Raw genomic sequence first — 21,839 nt, 5'->3', positions numbered from 1 at the left:
CGATATGGGTTTTTTGGGGGCGGATGCCGATGCCGATGCTTTCCAAATTTGGGCAGCCGATGTATATGCATAGCCGATTTTTCCAATTTGATATTCAGGCCGATTGTTAAATAAATATATATTTATCACATTTTTGTGAAACGCAGCAATTTCTGAGCAACTAAAAGAAATCTATTACAACAAGCCATGTCCAGTCTTCTGAACATTTATTCAGCTTTCAAAACAATGAAATATTTTGTCTGAATAAACACACAATGTAACAAGCAGTAGTAAACATTCACACTCTTCTTAAAATGTCAAAAAAGAAATTTAAACTTATTAATATAATTTGAACAAAAGTATATAATGTATCCAAGTGGTTCCACAAGTTTGAAGTGCTCATCTTTTTTGTGCCTGATCAAAAATTGCGTCATTTTATACAACGGATCAAAAATCGTCTTTTTAAAAGAAAATATGGCCGATGGCCTTTAGAGATAAATGTCCAAATATCGGCCCGATATATTGGTCTAACTCTATTATTTAACACTGATATCAGATCAGTATCCGTATCAGTTGATACCCAAAACCCAGGTATTAGTATCAGGACAAGAAATGCTGAATTGGTGCATCCCCAATGCCTACCCCATTGCAGTGATTCCAGGTAGTGAAAGAAAGAAAGAAAGAAAGAAAGAAAGAAAGAAAGAAAGAAAGAAAGAAAGGGTAACACGTAACAATAAGGGTCCCTTAATTAACACAAGTTAAGGCATTATTAAGCATTATTTCTAGGTTCATTAAGCATTAAAATGTTACCCATCATTAATTAACACATCAGTTAAGCATTAACAAGTAGTTAATTAATGTCTACTGTTCAGTGATAACTTATACATTATTAAGCATTAAAAGTTATATTATGTATTTAGTTATCCTTTAACATCAGTAAGCTGACATAAACATCAGTAAATGTATAGGAGTGCCATAAAAGCATTACTTAACCACAGTTAACCATTACTGAGTGCTTTATGGACCCCTATTGTTGGGTGTAGCACATCTTTCCCTTAGGTAACACCCACGCTTGTTACACTTTTAATAACTACATACTATTTAGCATTTATTCAGCATTATTTAAGTATTAGTGCTTAAATCATCGTCTGTAAAGCATGAGTAACAAAAGCTAATGAGGACTTGAATCAACTGCAGTTCCCTTCCTGGGCTATGAACCATATTCTATGACAACCCAGTTGCTGAATTTTATCTTTTGATAGAATCTGGTGGTTATCTACAAACCACCCTTACTACAAAAATAGAAGGTTATGTGTGTCAGGTTTGACTTTTTTTTTACTGCTTCAAGACACATTGAAGAAATTATAACACATCTTTCCCTTTGGTAACAGCCATGCTATACAGCATGAGTTACAAAAGCATTTATTTAGAGATTTAACAAGACATATATTTTGTATTTATGTGCAATACATTTCATATTTTTGTGTGAAATAAATAAGCTCACCTTAAAACAACTCCAAAAGAATTCCTATTTATTTGTTCTGTTAAAATTGAATTAATGAAGGACTGGATAACTTATAGTGTATCTTAATGTGAAGCCAAAAGGATTTCATGAATTGTTAGCTGACAGACAGATGAGCAGAGACACACACGGCAAGCGGTATGAGGAGCGGGAACACACATCACCTTGTTCTGAGAGCTATGGACATGTTAACCAGTTTTTCAGATGAGAAGCCAAATTCAAATGAGGTGTTTACTTGTATTCTGCATTATCCCAGATAAAAGTAGTTGTGGACTCTGCTAAAGGGGAGTAACAAATGACGAGGTTTAGACTGTGTTCAATCCGACCTTCGCCAACTACCCCCCAAAATAAGATTACCCTCCTGTAATACTTCACAGACCCTCCCTTTAGTAACAGTCTTTTTGGTATTAATTGTTCTCTATTTTGCTTAAAGCTCTTCTTTTTCATTAAAATACAAGGTTGTTTGCTAATTTTTGAGTCCACCCCCTGTTTTTAGTGACATTGGTGTATCTTTGGTAGGTGGTACATTGCCCTCCTACCAAAAGCTCAGGCTTATTATTGAGCCTCTTTATCTTTACTGTAGCTAAGTTGTTAATTAGCTAGACCTTGAATTAGATTATTTGCATGTCTGAACAAGGGCTAAGGTATTAATGCTCCCTAAGGACAAACTGTAATAACCTCTTCGGTGGCTCTGAGCTCCCTGTGGAGGGGGCTGCATGGACGCCGGGCCCTGGAAGGAGGGAGAGAGCACAGCCATTTCATCCAATTAGCTGTGGATTATACTGCTCCTCTCCCTTTGAATCCTATTTGCTGTGATAAGGTGTTCTCCTACAGGGACAGAGCTGAGCTTCACTATCAGGAAAAAAATGATTAATTCACAACCCAATATTAAAATGCAGTGCCTTCCATTTCACACTGTCTGACATAGGAGGAAGAAACAGCTCAGAAATCAATACAGGCACTAAACAACCGCACAGGAGAAGGAGAGGTTGGACATGAAAGAAAATTCCCCCCAAGAATCTCCAAAGAAGAAAGCTGCATTTCATTCTACACATCACACTTATACGGCTCTCCATGGTGTGGTGTGTCCTTGAATTATTCAGAAGCTGCTAAAGCGTGGGAATGGTTTTAAGACTAATGTGGCACAATATCATGGTGGCTATTGTTATTGCATTGTACTGTGCAATTCTCACAAATATTTATCTCTTTCCTCTGATCTTCCCAAGGGCATGCGTTTTAATCCTACAATCCTCTGTTTCCTGCACCTCTTTGAATAACCAACATGGCCGCATATTGGAGGGAATCAAAGGGACATTTTACAAGGTTTCCATGTCTTTTCTGCTCCTCATGTGGGATAAGTGTGGAGAATCCAGAGTCCAGATTTTTATTTTCCAAGCCCTCCGACGCCGCACAAATGATGTTTAAACACCCAGCACCTAGGGTTTAATTAAGTCCCTCTAATCGTGTTCCAATCAGAAGCTTGGACTGATGGGCTGGAATTCCTGATGTGCATTTCTGTCAGTCTTAATTGGATAATTGATTGCCAATTTGAACCTGGCCACACACTGCATACACAATAAAGCGCCTGGCCATGTTCCTTGAGGATTCATTTTCCATCCGAATAAAGATGCTGCTTCGATAGGCACAACTCCAACTATTGGTCTCTCTGAAAAATAAGCCCTTGCTGCTGATGGAGATTGGGAGTCCACTTATGAATGCCTTTTGAATTTTTAGTGTATGAACAGGCTTTTTGTTTGCGTCAGTGCTTTTGTATTGTCTTCTGGCTCTTTGTATTTACACTCACACAGCAAACAAAGACTCAGAGGAGCAAACTCTATCAGTTCCTGTTTGGTAACAGTGATGAACACAAAACATTCACCTATTATCTTCTTTATGTAATCGGAAACAGTCTGTATACTTGATCCAAACACAGTGTGGTGACTTTCTGACTGGTTATGAAACAGGCTTGAATTTTTAATACTAAAATCTTTAGACTTTTTTTTATCTTGACACAGTCAAGAGTGGGCTTAAATTTTCTTTGTTGTTTTTTCCAAAGCCTTTTATCAATATGGTTGCTATGGTTATTTATTTACTTTTTGTGAAATCTTGCGATCAAGAGATTGAATTTTCATAATGAAACACCTCCACTCATTCCAGTGCAAAATCAGCGTGAAGTTAGACATATCCTTTAACAATGTCGAATCAACAGTCACAGCTGCTTTATCTCAACTATTTTAAAATAGTTGGTCTCGCCTTTTCTTTAGCATGTTTTAGCACCTTTACCATAACTATTAACTTGTATCACTTGCAATGTCCACTTCAACTTGTATTTGAAATGAAATGAACAAGTTACAATCCTTGATGAGCCTAAAAAAGGAGTACTGCTATTTTTTCTTTCTTTCTTTTTAAATCAATTAATTGATTTTCTTTTTTTTGTTTTTTCAGGCTTCTTAATGTCCCCTTGGTACTATTTTTCTCACAATGGTGTTTCGAAAAACGCCTATTTCAGCATCTGTCTAAAATGCTTTGATTGTTGCTGTTGTCTCTTTAAGGCTCCTTGCTCCACAAACCCCCTTCCCTCTGACTGGCCTGTCAGGGGCTGGGCTATGGGCAGACCCTGGTGTTTGAGGCCCGACTCTCCAACATGTCATAAACGAGTTAGGAGATCCTTTTGTGATGACTAGGGATGGGCGAGTACTGATCCCAGGTACTGGCACTCGAGCCGATATCAGCAGCCAATACTTGAGGCATGAAAGAGTTACCAGTTAACTGTTTTATTTTGCACTTTTGTTTTTTTTAAAATTACTTAGATTCTGACAGGTGTTGGTTTTATTTTGCACTTGTGTTAATTTATTAACAACAGGTTGTAAACTCAGAGAGGGTTGTTTGTGGTTTTTTTGGCCTTGATGGCAGTCTGACTGAGCTGTCTCTGTTCAAAATGATCAGCCAGTTAATTGAAATTTTATGTATCAAAAGTACAAGTGGTATTGGTACTCGGCATCAGAAAGTACACAAAAGGGAGTACTGGTGTTGGTCTAAGAACAAGAGTTATTGAACACCCCTCGTGATGACACAATTTTAGCTTGAAGATCTTATGACGATCTCACAAAGATCTCATGAAGAACTTGTGTTTTTATATTTGGGACTAACTGTTTTGAGCAGTTTACAGACAGATTGAGGGATGTCTACATCACATGAATATGCGGTGGTTTGAACATTTGCACATGTTTACAATGGACATTCAGCTTTGTAACCTAATATTCATAGTAAAGGCACAATGCCTCCTCTTTTAGAAAGGTGGGCACAAGACTCATACAGGAAGGTATTGTTTTATAGGTATTTCAGGTCCTAAATCACTGCTTGCCCAGAGACACATTTCTGTGGCATCCAAGGACAAAAGAAAGAAAGTTGAGCACTGATATTTTCTTAACACAAACTTGAGTGTTTGGGGAAAGTTTCTTAAATTAGATAAATTAAGTGGTAAAGTTGTCTCCATCTGTAGCAGTTGGTTGCCTAGCTTTTGCTCTGATTCTGTGGTTGCTGTATTAACGAAGGGGCCGAGCTGACCAGCATCCCCATCAGGTAATACACTTTCTACTGACAAGTACCACACACAGCCTTATTTAAAAGAAACAAATCATAATTTTAAAGCATCTCCTCTACCAGCAAAGCAACAGTGTTTATTGCAACTGTCCTATCTAATGAAGGTGATAAAGCCCTCCAGTTATGATAATAATAATAGAATTTATTTTCACAAACATATGAAGAATGAAGAAGTATAAAAAGCTCTGTCACAAAGTGTTGCCTGAGTAGACTAGAGTCCCTCCACACTCTATTAAAGTGTGGAAGTATTCACTGCAGGACTTCTGGATTGCACTGCGTTGCATCATAACAGGTGTTTCTGTTTTTTTTTGCTCAGTGTGTTTTGTCGCTGTATTTGTGTGTTTTGTTAATGCAGCAATAGCTAGGACACAGTCTAAAGGTGACGCTGAAAGGGGAAAAGGTGATAAAGACAAAAAAGAAGAATATTAATATTTATTAGAGGGAATACGAGATGGCAGTGAAGGGCTTTGAGGAAAAACATGGATAAAGTGTAAACAGTTAATTCTCTATGCAGGCTTTCATCACCTCTTATATACATCTACTGTTTATATGCACTTGGATATGATGTTTTTTTTCTAACTGTACTTTGGTATTTAAGTAGGATATCTAGTTACATTACTTCACAGAAGTCACATTTTTTAATAACTATATGTTTTTGCCAAAGAAGTCCATGTTTTCCTTAAAAAGAGTGTGATGAGTTATGTTGAAATCCTGCTGAGCTGTTGGCTGTTGAGGCTATTTTTTCAATGAAACACAAAGCTTACATTACAGTCATCATATTTGCGCCAGAGAGAAATTTCTAAGGGGTTTATGATTGTGTGAAAATTACAGTGCATGGAGCTCTAAGCATAAACCATGACACATCCGTGAGTCATGTCCCACCATGATTTCACGCTTTGATAATGGTGAGCAGATTTCTAAATTTCTCTCTGCAGTTAGGCACATTTTCCTTGTCAGTGAAAATGTCTCTGGAGATTCTGGAGCACAATGGTTTGATGGGAAACAGATTTGAGGAGTCTCCTCTGATCTCTCTCATCAGTGACCACATCGCTCTCTTTTGGGACATTTGCAGCATTTGGTTCCATTTAACCTTCCCTGCTGAAGTGCGCGTTGGACGGTGTCCTTCGCCATCAAAATGCCACCAAACGCAGCTCGATTTAATAATTTCTAAGAATAACATTTTCTCATCTTTGTTCTGCCCAGTGAAATTCTTGAAGCTGAAGGTGCCAAAATGTTTTGACATGTCAAGGCCGAAAGCTCTGGAGGCTTAATTTTGTTTGGACAGCCATGCTGGCCTGTGGGTCCCGGTCTGGGTGGGCTTCACTGACTTATTCCAGTCTCCCTCATCTACTCTACATTTTCAGCTCTGTTTTCTCACAAGAAATTGCTTTTTCTTTCTAAATAAGAATTCTTCCAAGGAGCCAAATGGCAAAGAGAGAATTCTCCTTTTATAAATGGCCTTTCTCAGCTCTGTAACCCCGCTCCAAGTTTTAGCTCGAAAGTGCAGCCCTTGGTGGGATTGGATATTTTGGCCACCATTTGTACAGAGTGAAGTTTCTTTGGAGTCTCCTTGAGACAAGTGACCAGTGCAGGGCTAAGTGAAGGCCTTATCAGTCACCCCACAATGGTGCCACCCCATGAATTATATTAGGGACGGATGTGGCTCGCCAAGCCACTGCATTGTGGACCATCTGGGTGACAATAAACATGTCGCCACATGGTTTCCTCCATCACTCAAGTCCAGATAGCAGATCTGGACCTTAACTATAGCTCACTATCTCCTGGATCTCGGCGTGACCTGTTAGAGAGATGGAGGTGAGGCTCAAGGATATCTCTCAGAGAGTCTGCTCCAACACCAGGAGGTTATTATAGCCATGCTGGGGGGAGGCAGTCCGTCTGTCTACTGTGCTGCTGCTGCACTCTCTTTCTCTCTCTATATCACACAAAGAGAGGAAGATAGTAAAAGAAAAATGTTATGGCACCACCACATATTCAGGAGAAAAGAGTATTGGCAGTTTATAAGGGTTTGAGGGGGTCAAAGTTCCTGTTGGCCTTTGGTGAACGCAAAATTATTTGTTGATATAAGTTATTTATGATTTCTTTAGTACTTAGGAAGCCATTTTTTCTTTTTAATTAATGCAGCAAATAATCTAAGTGCAAACAGTATAACATTATAATATTATAACCAATTCAATACGTAAGAACATTTTTTTAGCCACTGGGGGCAGCATTGGGGCTTGCAAACCAGCAAAGACAACCTCAAGCTCTGCCTAGATCTATAGCTGTAGAAAATATGGCTATAGAAGAACATGTTGACCTACTGACCATTCAGATTAGTTTGTGGTTTCCACCAAGCTTTAAATGAACAGTGTTTACAAGCCAGTTGTCAACTGTTACTGTTAGTTGCAAGCTACTTGTCAGGTATAAAACAGTTAGATTTTACAGATCTTTCCAAAGCAAAATAAATCACCCTAGAGAATGGTCAGAGAGAATAAATATGGGTTAGGTTAAGGCCAGGAGTGGCCAACCAGTCACAGACCAAGAGCCACAAAAATGACTTTCAAAGCAGGATTTATTGTGTTTGTAAGTGCGTTAAAATTCGTACTAGAGAAGAGAAACTGAAACTTAAGTATCAATCTGTATACCCAAACATTGATCAACACTGATCACAGCGTTTCCATCAATATATCAATATTTTAGATTGATCGGCACACCACTACTCTTGACTCTATATATATGTTTATCAAATAGCCGCACGCTTAAAGGCAAAGAGCCACATGCTGCTCCTGAGCCGCAGGTTGGCCACCCCTGGTTTAGGCTAACTTGGCTTAAGAATTATAAATAAGAAAAATTAGCTAAAGGATGCTCAAACAGTAATCAGCAGATAAAATTCTGTCTGTTGTTTCCAACAGCCCCTCGACAAACTCTACAAAAAGTCATGCTATCTACTGTTCACATATAGGCCTGTGACAATCTCATAGTAATCTCAAATTACTACCATTTCACTTTCACAATAAACCAGATATTACTGCACATGTATCATGTGTACACTGTTCACTCAGATATCTTTAAATGGGAGATGTTATTAGAAAAGATGTTGGCTTGCTACAGCTCTGACAATTTCTTTTCTTTTACAAATATGTGCATAATGTCTGTACTATGGTTGTTTTTAAAGTGACTTATTTCCCAGTTGGTGTATCATTTATTCAAACACGGACAAACAAACTTGTCTAAAAGCAAGAAAACACACAAAAAATGTTTAAAATTACATAAAAAATAGTATGATGTGGCTTAACACAACATCACAGAGTCTGCATGTAAACAACGTTGAATTGGCTCATCAAGTTTGGCTAACATTAGCCAGCACTAAGTCCTCCATACCAGTTACAGTCCACATACCTCTGTTGTTTAAGCGTTGCTTAAGTGCAGCAGTTATATGTCAGTTTTAACCAGACACAGTAAACACAACTTAGGCCCCGTTAACATGATGTGTCACCCCAAAATGCAAAAAAAAAAAAGAAAAAAAAATCAAAGTTTACATGGAAACACCGAGGGGCTGAAAACGCTGTAGTTAGCATGCCAGGCCTGTAGTTGGAACTGTGGCTGTTATATCTCAGAAGTGGCTTTTGGTAGATCCCTGATGAAGTAGAGTTGAGCTGATCATTTGGTGTATTGGTGAAACCTGAGGGCATATGTGGTGCAAAAGATGCACATTTTGTATAAAGACAGTCAGCATACTTAACAGATTGAGCAGCACAAGCACAACATGGTAGTCCGTGCCGATCATAACAACATAACTCTTGTATGCATGAAGTGCAGCGTGACATCAGCGTTTCCACTGAAAACCTGCCGTTTCTGTGTAAATGAGAGGCCAAAATGCAATGCAATACTTTTGCAAATAATCCTAAAACCATTGTTGTGTGAATGACGCCTTAATCTCTGATTAACTTGTACTGCACTACTAGAAGCCAATAGTCTGCGCTTTATTAAATCTGGGTTTTAGAGCTGTGTGGCTGTGACCACTAACTGGAGGTAACCCACCTAGTGGCAAATGGTTGCAAAGCTTTAACACAGACCCTAAACATTAATACCCAGTTTGACCCACTAGAAGTTCTTGTGCAGGCTGAGGATGAAATTTGACTGATGAGTTGACCAACTGTGCAAAACTCGAGTCTAAAAGTCATTATTATAGAGCTTTTAATGTTAGTTTGATCAAGTCTTTGAAAAACTATAAACCCCCTTCATCAGCCCTCCACTGAACCACACATTAACTACAGAGTTTAAGTCCCCTTTTTCTCTCTACTTTTGAAGCTTGTCAACAGCAAGCCAACAATTGGATTGTTCTGCAGGCTTAGACGCCGGGAACTTTAAAGTACAAGTTTTTGGTGTGGTTAATCCACCTGCCTGAGCTCACGGTTTACTGAAACTATTTCTGTTCTGCTTTTACTGATAGAGAACCCACAAATTAATCACACACAAGCAAAAAGGATTCAGCGCAGGCGGAGAGAACTTGAGGTTCCACGCATGTGGCATGAGGAAAAATTGCTTAATTTGACTTAACATGCTAACGCCTCAGTGATGAAACCTGAAGTGAGACTTAAATGAAGCGTGCTGAGGGCAGGCAATGGGGAAAAAAACACAGGAAAAGACCAATGAGGAAGTGAAAAGTGAGGCATAAACAATGGCATTTAATACGATTTCATAAAAGCACTTATAGCACATGACAGGGGCTCACATGTAATCACTGTAAGTGGGGACGAGGACGGGGGCCGTGGTGTCGTCGTCACGATGCCAGGACACTTCTCCATGACACGTCCCCTGCTTCTTCTCATTAATCCCCTAAGCTACATTCATTAACGGTCACTCCCTCCACTCTGTGAGAACGCACACCCCGCTGAAGTCACACTAGCCATCACAAAAATAACCTGCTGCTGCTGAAATGCAATGGGATAATTTGTTACAGCTTTCCAATCTTTAGACTTCCATTTTAATTAATTAGTACACACTGTTACTTTATTCATTATTATAAGATTTAAATGGAAAAGGGTATTATGCATGGCTGGGATCCAGGTCAGTTCAGAACGAGCACATTTGGACGGGTGTTGGGGAATAAACTGGTGTCCCAGTATTTCAGCAGACACAGAGTGAAATCCAGCTAACAGCTGACACTGAAGGACAGTTGTGTAAGGGCAGCAGTCAGGGGGGAGAGGTACAAGAGGAGATGATAAATACAGGAGATTTACAGGTCCGGGGAGTGTCAGATGCACTGTGGAAATAGTGCTGGCTGTGCTGTTATCGAGATGGGTCGGTTAGTGGCTTTTGGAGGATCCCCTGTTCTGAACGCAGGCTGGAGTTTGGGAGGGCAGCCTTTATGGCTCACCAGTGCACTGACCACAGCCCATTAACTCAAAGAGCCTCCACAGGAGCACTGGAGCAGGGAGAGGGGCCGTGACCTGCCCGAGACCATCTTATTACTTTAACACATTATGTCTCCCACTGCGATCTTTTTATTTAAGTGACTTCAGCAGAACGCATCATCTCAGGCCAAGTCGGGGACAGACAGGGGCTCCCAGACAAGAGGCGAGAGGAGGGGGTCAAATGATTTATTGGAAACGTCTGCTGCGAAAAGGGAGTGCAAGGATGGACAGTGAGAAAAAAAAGAAGAGTGGGGGGTGAAACAGTTAGTGATGAACCTGACTGAGAGCTGTTTATGGCGTTGGAGAGGCCGAGCTGACCCCAGAACAGCTCCACAGAGGATTCTCAAGTTCTCACTGATGAGCTTTTGCAGCCCCCTGATGGCCACACGGCTCAGACAGTAAGGAGTGGGAGGGGGGTGGAGGTAGTGGGGTGGGGGTGGGGGGTCTGGGGTCCAGGGAGTGATTTATTTTACCACCATGTCACTCTTTATGGGCCACACCACTAGAGATGGCCTCAAATGTTACTGTCCTCTGGAGGAAGATCAGCACGCTTTGCCTAAGTGTTACAGCAGGGCACACACACTCTCACATACACACACACCAACACACACACACTCTGTGTCAAACACAGTTCAACATGTTGGGCAGTTGAAAATAAAATAACAATAAGATGCATGAAGGTAGGATACCTGCCTCAAAATCGAGTCTTAAGATACTTTATTCATTACGAAGAAAGAAGATGAAAATGGCACAAATAAAAGGAACTCTGATCATCAGTAGGTCAGTTTTTAACAGTTACTTGTTCCTTGTTGTTAATATTTCTTGAACTAACATTTAGATTGTAAAAGTCATCTTGGTTCAAAAGTTATGAATCTACGTCCATATTAGTTTTGTTCCCGTGTGAAATTTTTCTGCCACTTGAATCACCTTCATCAAATGTTTAACCTGAGTTGAAGCATTTCCCAGAAGAAGAAGCTGATCGTTTCACCTCTTCCTGCTGTTAAACATCTCTATTATTGTGTCATTGTGCAGACTGTGTCATAAATTAGGTTTAAAAATGACAGTCGGTATACACATCCATTCTATGCCCCACCACTTGACCCTCACTGTTTGCACCAGAGAGCATATTCTCCTCCTTCCTGTCTGTGACTTTCGACAATATGGAGTTTTTTTTAGAGCCTCTAACAAAGAAAAGGTGCAAAAACAAAAAAAATTAGGTTTGTTTGATGGCTCTATGTCTCTATCCATCCGGACAATTAGATATGCAGAAGCACATCATGTCACACAGAGCAGATATGCTGAGTAAGAAAAACACCAACCAATGTAAATAGCCTGTGTAAACAAAGACTCTGTTTTAAATATGACTGTCTTATTTCCAGTTCTAAAGTGCACAGAGTACTTCTAAAGAGTACAGTGGTGTTCCTGGTCTGAAAATGTTAGTTTTATATCATTTGGCACAACACTTGGTGAGTGGTGGTAAGCATGGTTTTATACCACAGTCATAATGATGTATCAGTTTATAATTCAGCCTTAAAATCAAACTTAAGATGTTTTGATCTGACTTTATGACACTTTAAAAGTGAATCAATACAACTACTTGTCTAAGTAGTCTGGCCATATTATAACTGTAGGTGTAGTTACGTTAGCATTCAACAGATATCTAACTGTAACTGCTGCTTCTCTCTGAAGCATCTGAAAGAAACACAAAAGAAATGAGTTGTGATATAAAAAGTACCTCTCATGAAACCGTCATCTTAACATTCTGTCTGCTAAAGAGTTTGAATGTGGGCACTAACTCTAGGAAATGTTCACTTTGGCAGTAACTTGATACAGATCCTGCAGAGCTGCAGGAGCTTGGATAGTAAAGCTGGATGCAGAAATGTTTTCTGTGAATCCCTTGTCCTCAGGTGGTCTACTTGAATCTTGTATGTGACAAAAAACAAGTAAAAATGCCTTCAAAAACTGAGGACTTAACTTCAGTGCATTCACGCGTTCTAGAAATACATCACCATAAATCAAAGATCTGGTTTTATACTTCACATCTATGAGTGAACATCAGGCACATGCTGAAATCTTTTATCTGCCATGTTCAAATAAATACGTTTGATGAATTTAATCCTACAGAAGCCTACAGTCTAAGAATACAATCCCCACCCAGAAGAGCAGGAAATATTTTCTTTTTCAGCTCAGGATCTTACAAGGCCCCTCAGGTTCATGACATGGGTCATGGACATTCCAGCATGGCTGATTTATTTCAGTCCATTAAGGTTACAGAGACAAATCTGCAATCCTCACATTTTCAGACGCCGTCCCCGTTTTTTCACCCAGCCTCTCCCGACAAGTCACACATCAAAAGTACCATTACGTTCTTGTTAGTTCACACTGTCGATTAGAGAAGGGCAACATAGATTCATGCCAAGGGCTAAATGTGTTTATTCTAATTCCTCCCCCGTCTCTGCTTTGTCAGAGACAGACACCCACAAACACAGAACATCTGAGCAGCTCCAACAGCTCACATCAGAAGGACTCAATCCTTCAGGAAGTGGAAGTAACCGATTAGATTATGTCATTGCCACAATCTGTTACGAAAAATAAACACTGGGCCTTTTCATTAACCTAATGAAGACGAAGCACGTTGATGAGCTCTTAAGTCAATTAACGATATTTAAAAACAGGCGGTGCAGCCCCAAGGTAAATTAGCATGCAGAGAGTGAGGAGGACCCAGGTTCAAACAAATTGTGCGTGGAACCCTCTGGTTCAAGCCGCTTGACTCCCTCTTCCCTAATGTACACCCCTCCTCTTCTGCTCAAACAAGCTTTCATTAGCCGTAATTAACTGCACGCTTTCTGTCTTTGCAATACCAAGAGAGCCCAAGTGGAGACTGAGGGTGAGGATGTGGAGGAGGGATGCTAAAGTGTGTAGCTGTAGCTTCTTTAGATACAAACCTTTTGAGCTCCTCAGTCTTCGTTTGGTTAATCGAGAGAATGAAGCATTTCATGATTCCTACAGGATTTCAAAGTCTGCGATGGTTGTAGTCTGAGTTGCCTTATATTTATAAAAGCTTTGTTGGAAAAAGATCTTTGACACCTTTTTTTAAATCTTACAGATCATGGAGGTCATGATTTTACCACTAGCCTCTTCATGTTTATTTTAACAATTAATTAATTTTATTATTTGTATGCTTTAATTTTTTTGTTGTGAGAGAACGGGACAGTAGACGGAGCAGGAAACAGTCTGACTCAAATTCGGGCCACCCACCAGGGGGCAACCCTTATGGGGCACCCCCAGGACCTCTCGGCAAAATCTATGACCAAATTTGTTTGGCATTTCTGCCAACATGAGCCAATTACAAGAGTTGACGCTTTACATTCTCTTGCGCCTTAATAGTACCATCATTCCCTTAAAACATAAACACGTTTTAAACTCTGCTCTAGAAAATGAGCATTTTAATACAGCCCCAAGTGGACACATAATGAATTGCAGTTTAATGCTCTGAAGCAGTGGCTCCAGTTTCAACACTTATTTTTTTTACTGCTTAAAATATTCAATACTTTCTTTTATTATTTGTTGGTGTATCATAACTGTAAAAAACAAAACTTAAAATTGTTGGCCTGGAAATATTTTTTGGTTAACAAAAAATGTTTTATTGTGTTGCAAACTAATTCAAAGTAGTTATGTGAACTACCCCTATTAAGTTTGTTGTGTAAATAGTCTCATTTCATAAATTGAGTTAGCAAAACTTAAGGTATAGGTTTGAGGCTAAAACTGAAATATTTGATTATAACTTTATAAGTTATATTAGGTGTGAATAAAAGTTATCTCAACAAAAACCTTAAAAATCAAACTGTCCAGTGCAGACTGTGTCTGTTGCAGTGAATTATTGGTGCTATGTTTTGTAGCTCCTGCAATTATGAAAAAACTGCTTCAGGTCGTCACACAAATTATCTCTGCATTAACACACAGCTATCTTTTTTTTTTTTTTTTTTGTCAAACAAATAGTCCTGATTTATTGTACTTTGATTTTTTTCTCTCACTCCTAGTTGATGGCCGACAGAATGAACTGGCTAAATGGCTGCCATGTAGATGAAAAAAATAAAAAAGATTAATAGCAAGACATCAGGTGTTGTGTTTACGGATTTACAGATTAAGGATAGACAACAAAGAGCCTGATACAGAGATGATCTTAAAGCAAGGCACATGTTGGAAGCGTGTTGCACTCCAAAGGTATTAAAGACAACATCACAGACAAAAGGGTTTTAGTGTTTTGGATATTAAAGAGCTGAGTTTGGGGATTTTCAAAACAACATGCACCAGGGTAACAGAGTAATTGTTCAAATGTGTGGAAGGCTGATGCAAATGGACAAATAGCTCAGAATGCACACAGGCTGGTCGAATTTAAGTAAATTAATGTGCGACAAGGGACTTGAGGATTATCCCTGAGATTATAAAGAGAGCAGACTGGTTGAAATAAGAGCATCTTGACTCAGAGCTCTGCTTTCTTTGTTTTCATGGCGCCCTCTTTTTTTTCTCAGTAAACTTATTTGAAATCCTCTTGGGCTTTAAACCTCTCTCCCTCTTTCTCTTTCTATCTCCTTTCCCTCTCTCTCAGTTGGTCTCTTAGCTGCAACAAGGTCTGAAAAGATTGCAGTTCATTTCGACCCACACTGGATGGAGGCCTCATTTAGTGGCTGCTGGCAACTCAATCAGCCTGCCTCACACTGATGAGTGAGTGACTACTTTCAGAGCGCCAGTCAATATGTGTCTGCTGTGATAGAATGTCAGCAGCCGTGCCCTGTGTTCTCCTGACCCAATGTTATGGCTTTTTTATTTTGTCTAATCAATGATATATGAAACTACACGGACACATTCCAACAATAGATCTTTTTTTTTTCTCCTTCTCTCTGCACATACCAGAGATCAGTGCTATTTCTGTTCACCCTCAAATGAGAGAAGATTTTATTTTGAATTTTGGAGCTTTGTTTAAATGCTTTTTTTTGAAAAAGATGAAACATACGAACAAAGGACCGTTCTGACTCCCTTTAGGTAGCTGAGTTGATGCAACCCAAAGATTTTACACAAATTTAAACAATCTGCAGACAATTTGAGAACTCCTGTCCAATCAGAGCCACGTGCTTCACTAGGGATGGGCATTGATAAGATTTTATCGATATCAATGCCCTTATCGATTCTGCTTATCGATTCAATTCTTTATCGAGTCCCTTATCAATTCCTTCTTTTTCGAGTGAATAAATATGTAATTGGTCACTGGATCTGGATATCTCCCAGCATAAATATAAAGAAATAATTAAAACTTAAAAAGGCACGTCATGTACAGACGTTGATGTACAGTTTTGTATTGACTCAAGTAAGCCATCTAGTGTCTTGAAGTGGTTATAGCATTGGTCTAAGTTGTTTGGAACCTTGCCGTAGTTGTGAAGCCTAACTTTTCTTTCATTTGCCTTAAAGTATTCTGACATTTTGAGTTCTCAGTTTTCTTTAAAAAGAGTAACTGTGATATACCTCTGTGATGTAAGTTGATATTCTACTCTAAAGCCAAAGTTGTACCGATGTATGCTAACCGTTAGCGAATCAATGCAATGTCCCGTATACATTACCATCAGGCTAGCACTATTTTGTTGAATGTATTGAATATGAATCTCGAAACGTAGAGATCTTTGTGTTCAGCTCTTCAGTAAAACTTCAAGCTGGAAATCCTGAATCAGAGTTTTCTTGGGAAATGTTATCTAACTCCTAAGCTAAGAAAGCTGCGGCAGACATGTCACATAAGGTCTGGCAGCTCTGGCATAGTGTAAAAAATCGATAAGGGAATCGTTAAGCACAAAGGCTAACAATATCGATGGATTAAAAAATTTCTTGTTGATTCTCAACAGGAACCGGTTTTTGATTCCCAACCCTATGCTTCACAGAAACACCAGCATAAAGGTTAGGGCAGGCGCTACCCATACCTGCTACTAGTCACACCTCTTTCCTTATGCCAGTTAACATTATTGCCACACAAATGTACTATTAACAGTATGAGTGTTGCACCAGGGGATAGCTGACCAACTGCTGAAGGTGACTACAGAACGGTACTTTAGAGTACATCACTTATCATTAGTTGCCACCAGACTTAAGTACTATTCACACAGGACCTCTGGAAATTTCATGATTACCCCCTGACGTCAGTTTTTGGTGTGATGCTTTCATACAGGACAAGCAAAGCCTGTAAATAACTTGCTTCTCATGTTTCTGATTGAAAACGCTGCACAGACTCAGCCAGCCGTACATTCTGAATAAAGAAGAAGACGTTCACGTCCAGCTTCAGTCAAACGTTATGCAATAAAAACTTCTGGATTATCTTATAACAGAATCAGTTCTCATTGAGTCCTACCCCTAATAGATTTTAATTAAATTAAGGCTCTGAGACGGCATGTCAGTGCCAACCTGTTGTGTGTAAGTGAGATACTCCAAAGATATTTCAGGCTCTGTGCTTTTAAATTTCTAAGGGTTATGGAGCTGCCTAAATATAAATATTTTATTATTTAAATATTACACCCAGTGACATGCGTTTTTCTCATTATATGTACATTCATAAATTAGACTATTCACAACCTATTTATCAAGGACACAGGGGGACCTGGAGAGTCTCCTTCTATCTCTTGTCTTTCAAAGTACTGTTTAAATTTATGTTTGGGATGCCCAACACTGAAATATTTTTGAGCAGAAAAGCTGCAGAGATTGTCTTGAAAAAATATTGCCTCCGGAAATTACAGAGATTCAGACAGGACTTGTATTATCAGAGGACTTACGTGTGTCTCAAAATATGGTCGGTGGTTTGTCCAAGAATTTTTACTTTACAAATTACAGACATGGTTCATGCGATGCAAATGGGTTAAATAAGGCAGACGGCCTCCACAATTATTACAAATTATCAGAGGTCCCGAGATGAAATCAATCGTGTGCAAATAGTGCTTTACTAGTCAGCTACACTGACCACAACTATTTTATTTTTGTAAGCTAGAGTTGCTGCTCATATGTTGTGTCTATGTGGAGAATGGAAATGTTTGCATCAGGGCTAATTAAATTCAGTTTTTATACCTTTAATGTGGCATCTTATTGAAATTGACCAGAACTGATGTCAAGAGATTAACAACTTGTACATCTACTACATATGTTTTATTGTAGTATGTGTCTCAAACCTGACAGTGGACAAATAATGTAATACATGCAAAAACACACCTTAAGCCATTACATCTTGCATCTCTTCTTTGTCAAAGCTACTGCGACACTAGGTATTTTAAGACCATAACATTCACAGAACGATGTCTAAGAAGTCCTGGAAACTGTTCTTATACAACTGTAAAAGCACTCTCCTCTCATAGCAGGGAGTGTTGCATATCTATTACCATCCAACCAAAAAGGCCTCCATGCTTTGTTGTTCCCTCTGAAATACAGAGTGTAGATATTTCCCTCTCAGGTTTGTTTATAGTGTTTCCTGTGCTGTGAGTAAAGAACAGCCCATATTTGAGTGTGCTCAGATGAGCCGGGCTCTCTGTCCCCTGTGTCCTTTATTTCACACAGCCCGCTGCACATGCTCTGCAGTCTGCCGACCTCTTGACCCGCCTGTCACTGTGATGGCCTCTGTTATCTGGAAGTAGTTATTTCATATAGATGGTCTCCCTCACTGCTGCTCTTTTATTGAAAATAATCATTAGAGAGATTACCCCTGGAGGAGTTTGAGCAATGGACTTTAAAGTAACATTGTACATTATAAAGATTTTATCTCAATTATGTATCATCTAAACACCCTTATAAATCCATTAACAGGAGATGTTCACTGAAGATGGAAATTTACAATGCTATCCTTACCACCTTACGTTTTCAACACTTTTAGATAGAAATTCCAATTCTCATTTGAATTACACTTTACAGTTAAATAACATGTTTCTTTATTTATGTAAGATTTTTTCCCCACTCCTGTTTTGGCTATTTTTTAGTTGTTAGGGTTTTATACATTGATCCATTTTACACATGAATAAAAACAAATGATGTCCATGCTAAGTATGTGCAAATTTTAAAATGGCTTCATATTGAGATGTAGAAATCCTTGAATCTGTCTCTAAACTCTTTAAAATCTACAAAACAGCACAAGCCCATTACCAGACTTGCTGAAATGATAGGGTCGTGGATGATGATGATTTCTTAACAGGTTAATGAACACCTGTTTGAAAAAAAAAAAGGGATTTCTTTTGTTTAAAAGTCATGTAAAGCTATACTACTAGAGGAACAGTATAAAGCCTAAAAAAAGTCAGATGTCTCCTCTTTGAGGTGCTGATGGAAGTGTAATATTTTAGTTTAACATCAACAATCTTCACATTTGCTCTTGGTTGATTTAATACTTTTCATTGTCTGATGCAAATTACAAAATGTTTTCTAGAGGTGCTTCAGTGTGTCAATTAACTATGTTCTTTTTAAATAATAATGGGATTTTTACCATTATTGGATAGAACAATCAGAGAAACAAGGATAGGTGGTGAAAGAGGAGGTTGACATGCACCAAATCAGGTCTTATAACACAGCCAGGCGTCAAGATTTTGATCCAGAGACTCAAAATCCAGTTGCATGTAGAGTAAGTGGACTATAGCCATACTATATTGATGCAAGATCACCACAGTTTTGTGATCATAAACCCCCAGAGAGGACTGAAGGCTGGGGTTCAAGCTCTGCTAATGTTAGCCACACTCTGCTAACGGATCTGAAACTGTTTACCCATAGACCAACAAGAGATAGGAATAATGTGAAGTACAACAGCTATCCTGAGTGAGGCCATTACTTTTAGAGCTCCCATACTGAATGGCTGTGGTATATATCCTTAAGCCAATGTCCTCCATATAAACAGATGGGAGATGGATCGAACTATAAGATTAAAAAACATGCGAAACGAGTTGTTCTAAAACCACATTCCTTTCACAGCTGTTACTCATTGTCCGAGTTTTCATTTTTCAGTCAAGAGTTAACGAGCTTGTTGATGTCAAAATAATGATTGACTGACAGCTCTGCAGTGTATCATCAAAGTGGATAACAGTAAGAGTAAACATGATCAACACTCAAATCATTCATCATTTAACTTCACTTATGTGCTGTATGAACCTGCTTCTAGGTCCTACGAGTAAAATATTTAAGTATTGATACTGGCTACTACAGAAATGTATGGGACACATGAGGCAGAGGTGGAGATGACACAAGTGGAGTCTGTGCGACTCATCCAGAGGACCTTTAGGTTTAATTGGGTATTACCTGTAACAGGGAAGCGATGATGAGTGCAGACATGCAGGAGAAGTCAGAGGGAGAAGTCACAGGTCAGGAAACTGCACGAGGGAGACATATGTACAGGAGGAGAGGAGGGCCATGGACCAGTGAGGCTGACATCAATGTCCAGAAAATCTACAGATTACAACAAAATCAGACGTTCAGACACTGTGCACCTCTAAACGACTATAAATTGCCGTAATATGACTGCACGACAAAGGGCTATAGACACTTGACATTTAGAGGCCATCACTTGAATTATTTGAAAATGTAAAGAGTGTTATATAAAAACCACATCTACAGTGTGATGTGCATACATGAAAGCCGGTTATTAAGATACTGATGGAGGAAAAACACTAATAGATAGTAAATCAATCAACTTCTGGATGTCCTGCCTTCCTTGCCTGTCTCCTTTAGTGTGTCTATCAGTAAACGCGTTCAGCAGAGATTTTCAATTTATTTCTAATCAAGCTTTATCTAATATTCGCCCGACAGGCAATTAAAAATTCAAACTAGCCTGAAAAGCCATTGCTCACTTTTCACTCTCTCCCAGTGTTCATTTAAGGGTGTTATTTCATTAAAAGCTCTTGTTGATGAGTTTCAGGTCATTTGCAAGCACATTTGATTATCAGATTGAGCATTCGCCATTAGCATGTTTCACCTTTTTTTTTTAATTTGTGAGAAAAATTTTATTATTATAATACGTGAGTGTAAAAACCTGTCTTCAGACTGGATCGGAGGACATTGGGAAAAGAACTACACAGTCATAGGAAGGACAGCAGTCGTGTCCCTGTTGTTGTTAGAGAGTAGATCACCGTCCTGCATGGTGCGCTATACCTCAGCAGGTTTATGACCAACTGTGCACAAGCTGAGTCCTCTCCACACAAGATAGAGCTTTGAAGTGGCAGCAAATAATTGAAAGGGAGAATTTGTCATTAGGAGTCATAATGAGATTCTCCTGTAGGACGGGGCTCTGTTTGGTGGTGTGAGAAGCTGCTCTGTTTTAAAACCTCATAAACAAAATGTCACAAAGTGCCTTTCCTTTCTCCAGACTTAGCCGTACAGTCTTTTATTGTACACATCATTTCAATGTGTTGATTCAGAGAATAATAGTGTTCTTGTTTCTCCTCTCAGAAGTGAATAAAGTGTCTGCAAGTGGTTTAGCAACGAGTTGGATGCACTAGGATTAATCCATGGATGTTAGAACATATAAAACTGTTTTCCTGACGTTTTATGGGCAATGGTTTGATTTTGATCCTCTGTTTTATTAAGACATCGGTCAGAGTGTGAGGTGTTTTTGTCGGAAAAAGTATATAAATTATATCTATATATATCAACAGTATAGAAAACATTACATCTTTAACCCAATGTTCAATTCAGACCAAGGCCAACTTCTTGGGGCTTCTTGATATTTCAGTGGCTGTGTATTAAAGAACCCAGTGAACACCACCTTGAAATTCATAGTCATAACTGATAATCTGATGAGCAATCCAAGAATCAAAAGAGTTGTACTAAAGAGACAAGGTCATAAGACTCATTTATGCTCATTTTTTGTGATGCCCGTAAGGAAAGTGTCTCCTGGCCGTGCTCTGTGCCCGTCTCGTTCTTGTCTACATGCTTTCTGGGAGTGCACAGATTTAGATCAACCATTGCAGTACCGCTGAAAATTGTGAGGGCAATGTTGAGCCACATGGCCCATGGTTCAAGTCAGACCAGTAAAATGCAATAAAGAAGAATATTTAGCTGGTAAGGAATTATTAGAGTATGGTATATGATGATCGCTCATCCGTAAACATGTACAGAGGATTGCCAGGAAAAACAGGTGTTTTTCCTCGAAGAAGACTCCATTTCCCATGAGCACTAGTGCCTTCTGTTGTGAGGACGTGACTTACCACGGCACAAGTTTTTTTCTGAAGCAAATGTAAGGAGAGCAGATCCTTTACACCACTTCTATTTGTCCAAGACAACTTTTTACTGGATTCAAAGTGATGAGGTAAGGTACTTATAAA

The 21,839-nt window shown here is 39.1% G+C and overlaps 1 long non-coding RNA gene across 1 annotated transcript in view; it reads right to left on the bottom strand.

Annotated features, from left to right (window-relative positions):
• LOC141790999 (uncharacterized) overlaps positions 1–21,839 on the bottom strand; it is a 97,401-nt gene that overhangs the window by 6,646 nt on the left and 68,916 nt on the right. The window contains exon 2 of the long non-coding RNA XR_012598293.1: positions 19,819–19,965. This is a non-coding gene — a long non-coding RNA (uncharacterized LOC141790999). The remainder of the gene's footprint in view (positions 1–19,818; positions 19,966–21,839) is intronic.

The sequence above is a fragment of the Halichoeres trimaculatus genome, unplaced genomic scaffold (genome assembly GCF_033239565.1).
Source record: "Halichoeres trimaculatus isolate MK-OKI-2021-1 unplaced genomic scaffold, fHalTri1.1 fHalTri1_scaffold_5, whole genome shotgun sequence".
Lineage (NCBI taxonomy): Eukaryota > Metazoa > Chordata > Actinopteri > Labriformes > Labridae > Halichoeres > Halichoeres trimaculatus.
The sequence above is the reverse complement of the archived record's forward strand: the minus strand, read 5'-3'. Positions and strand labels throughout refer to the sequence as shown.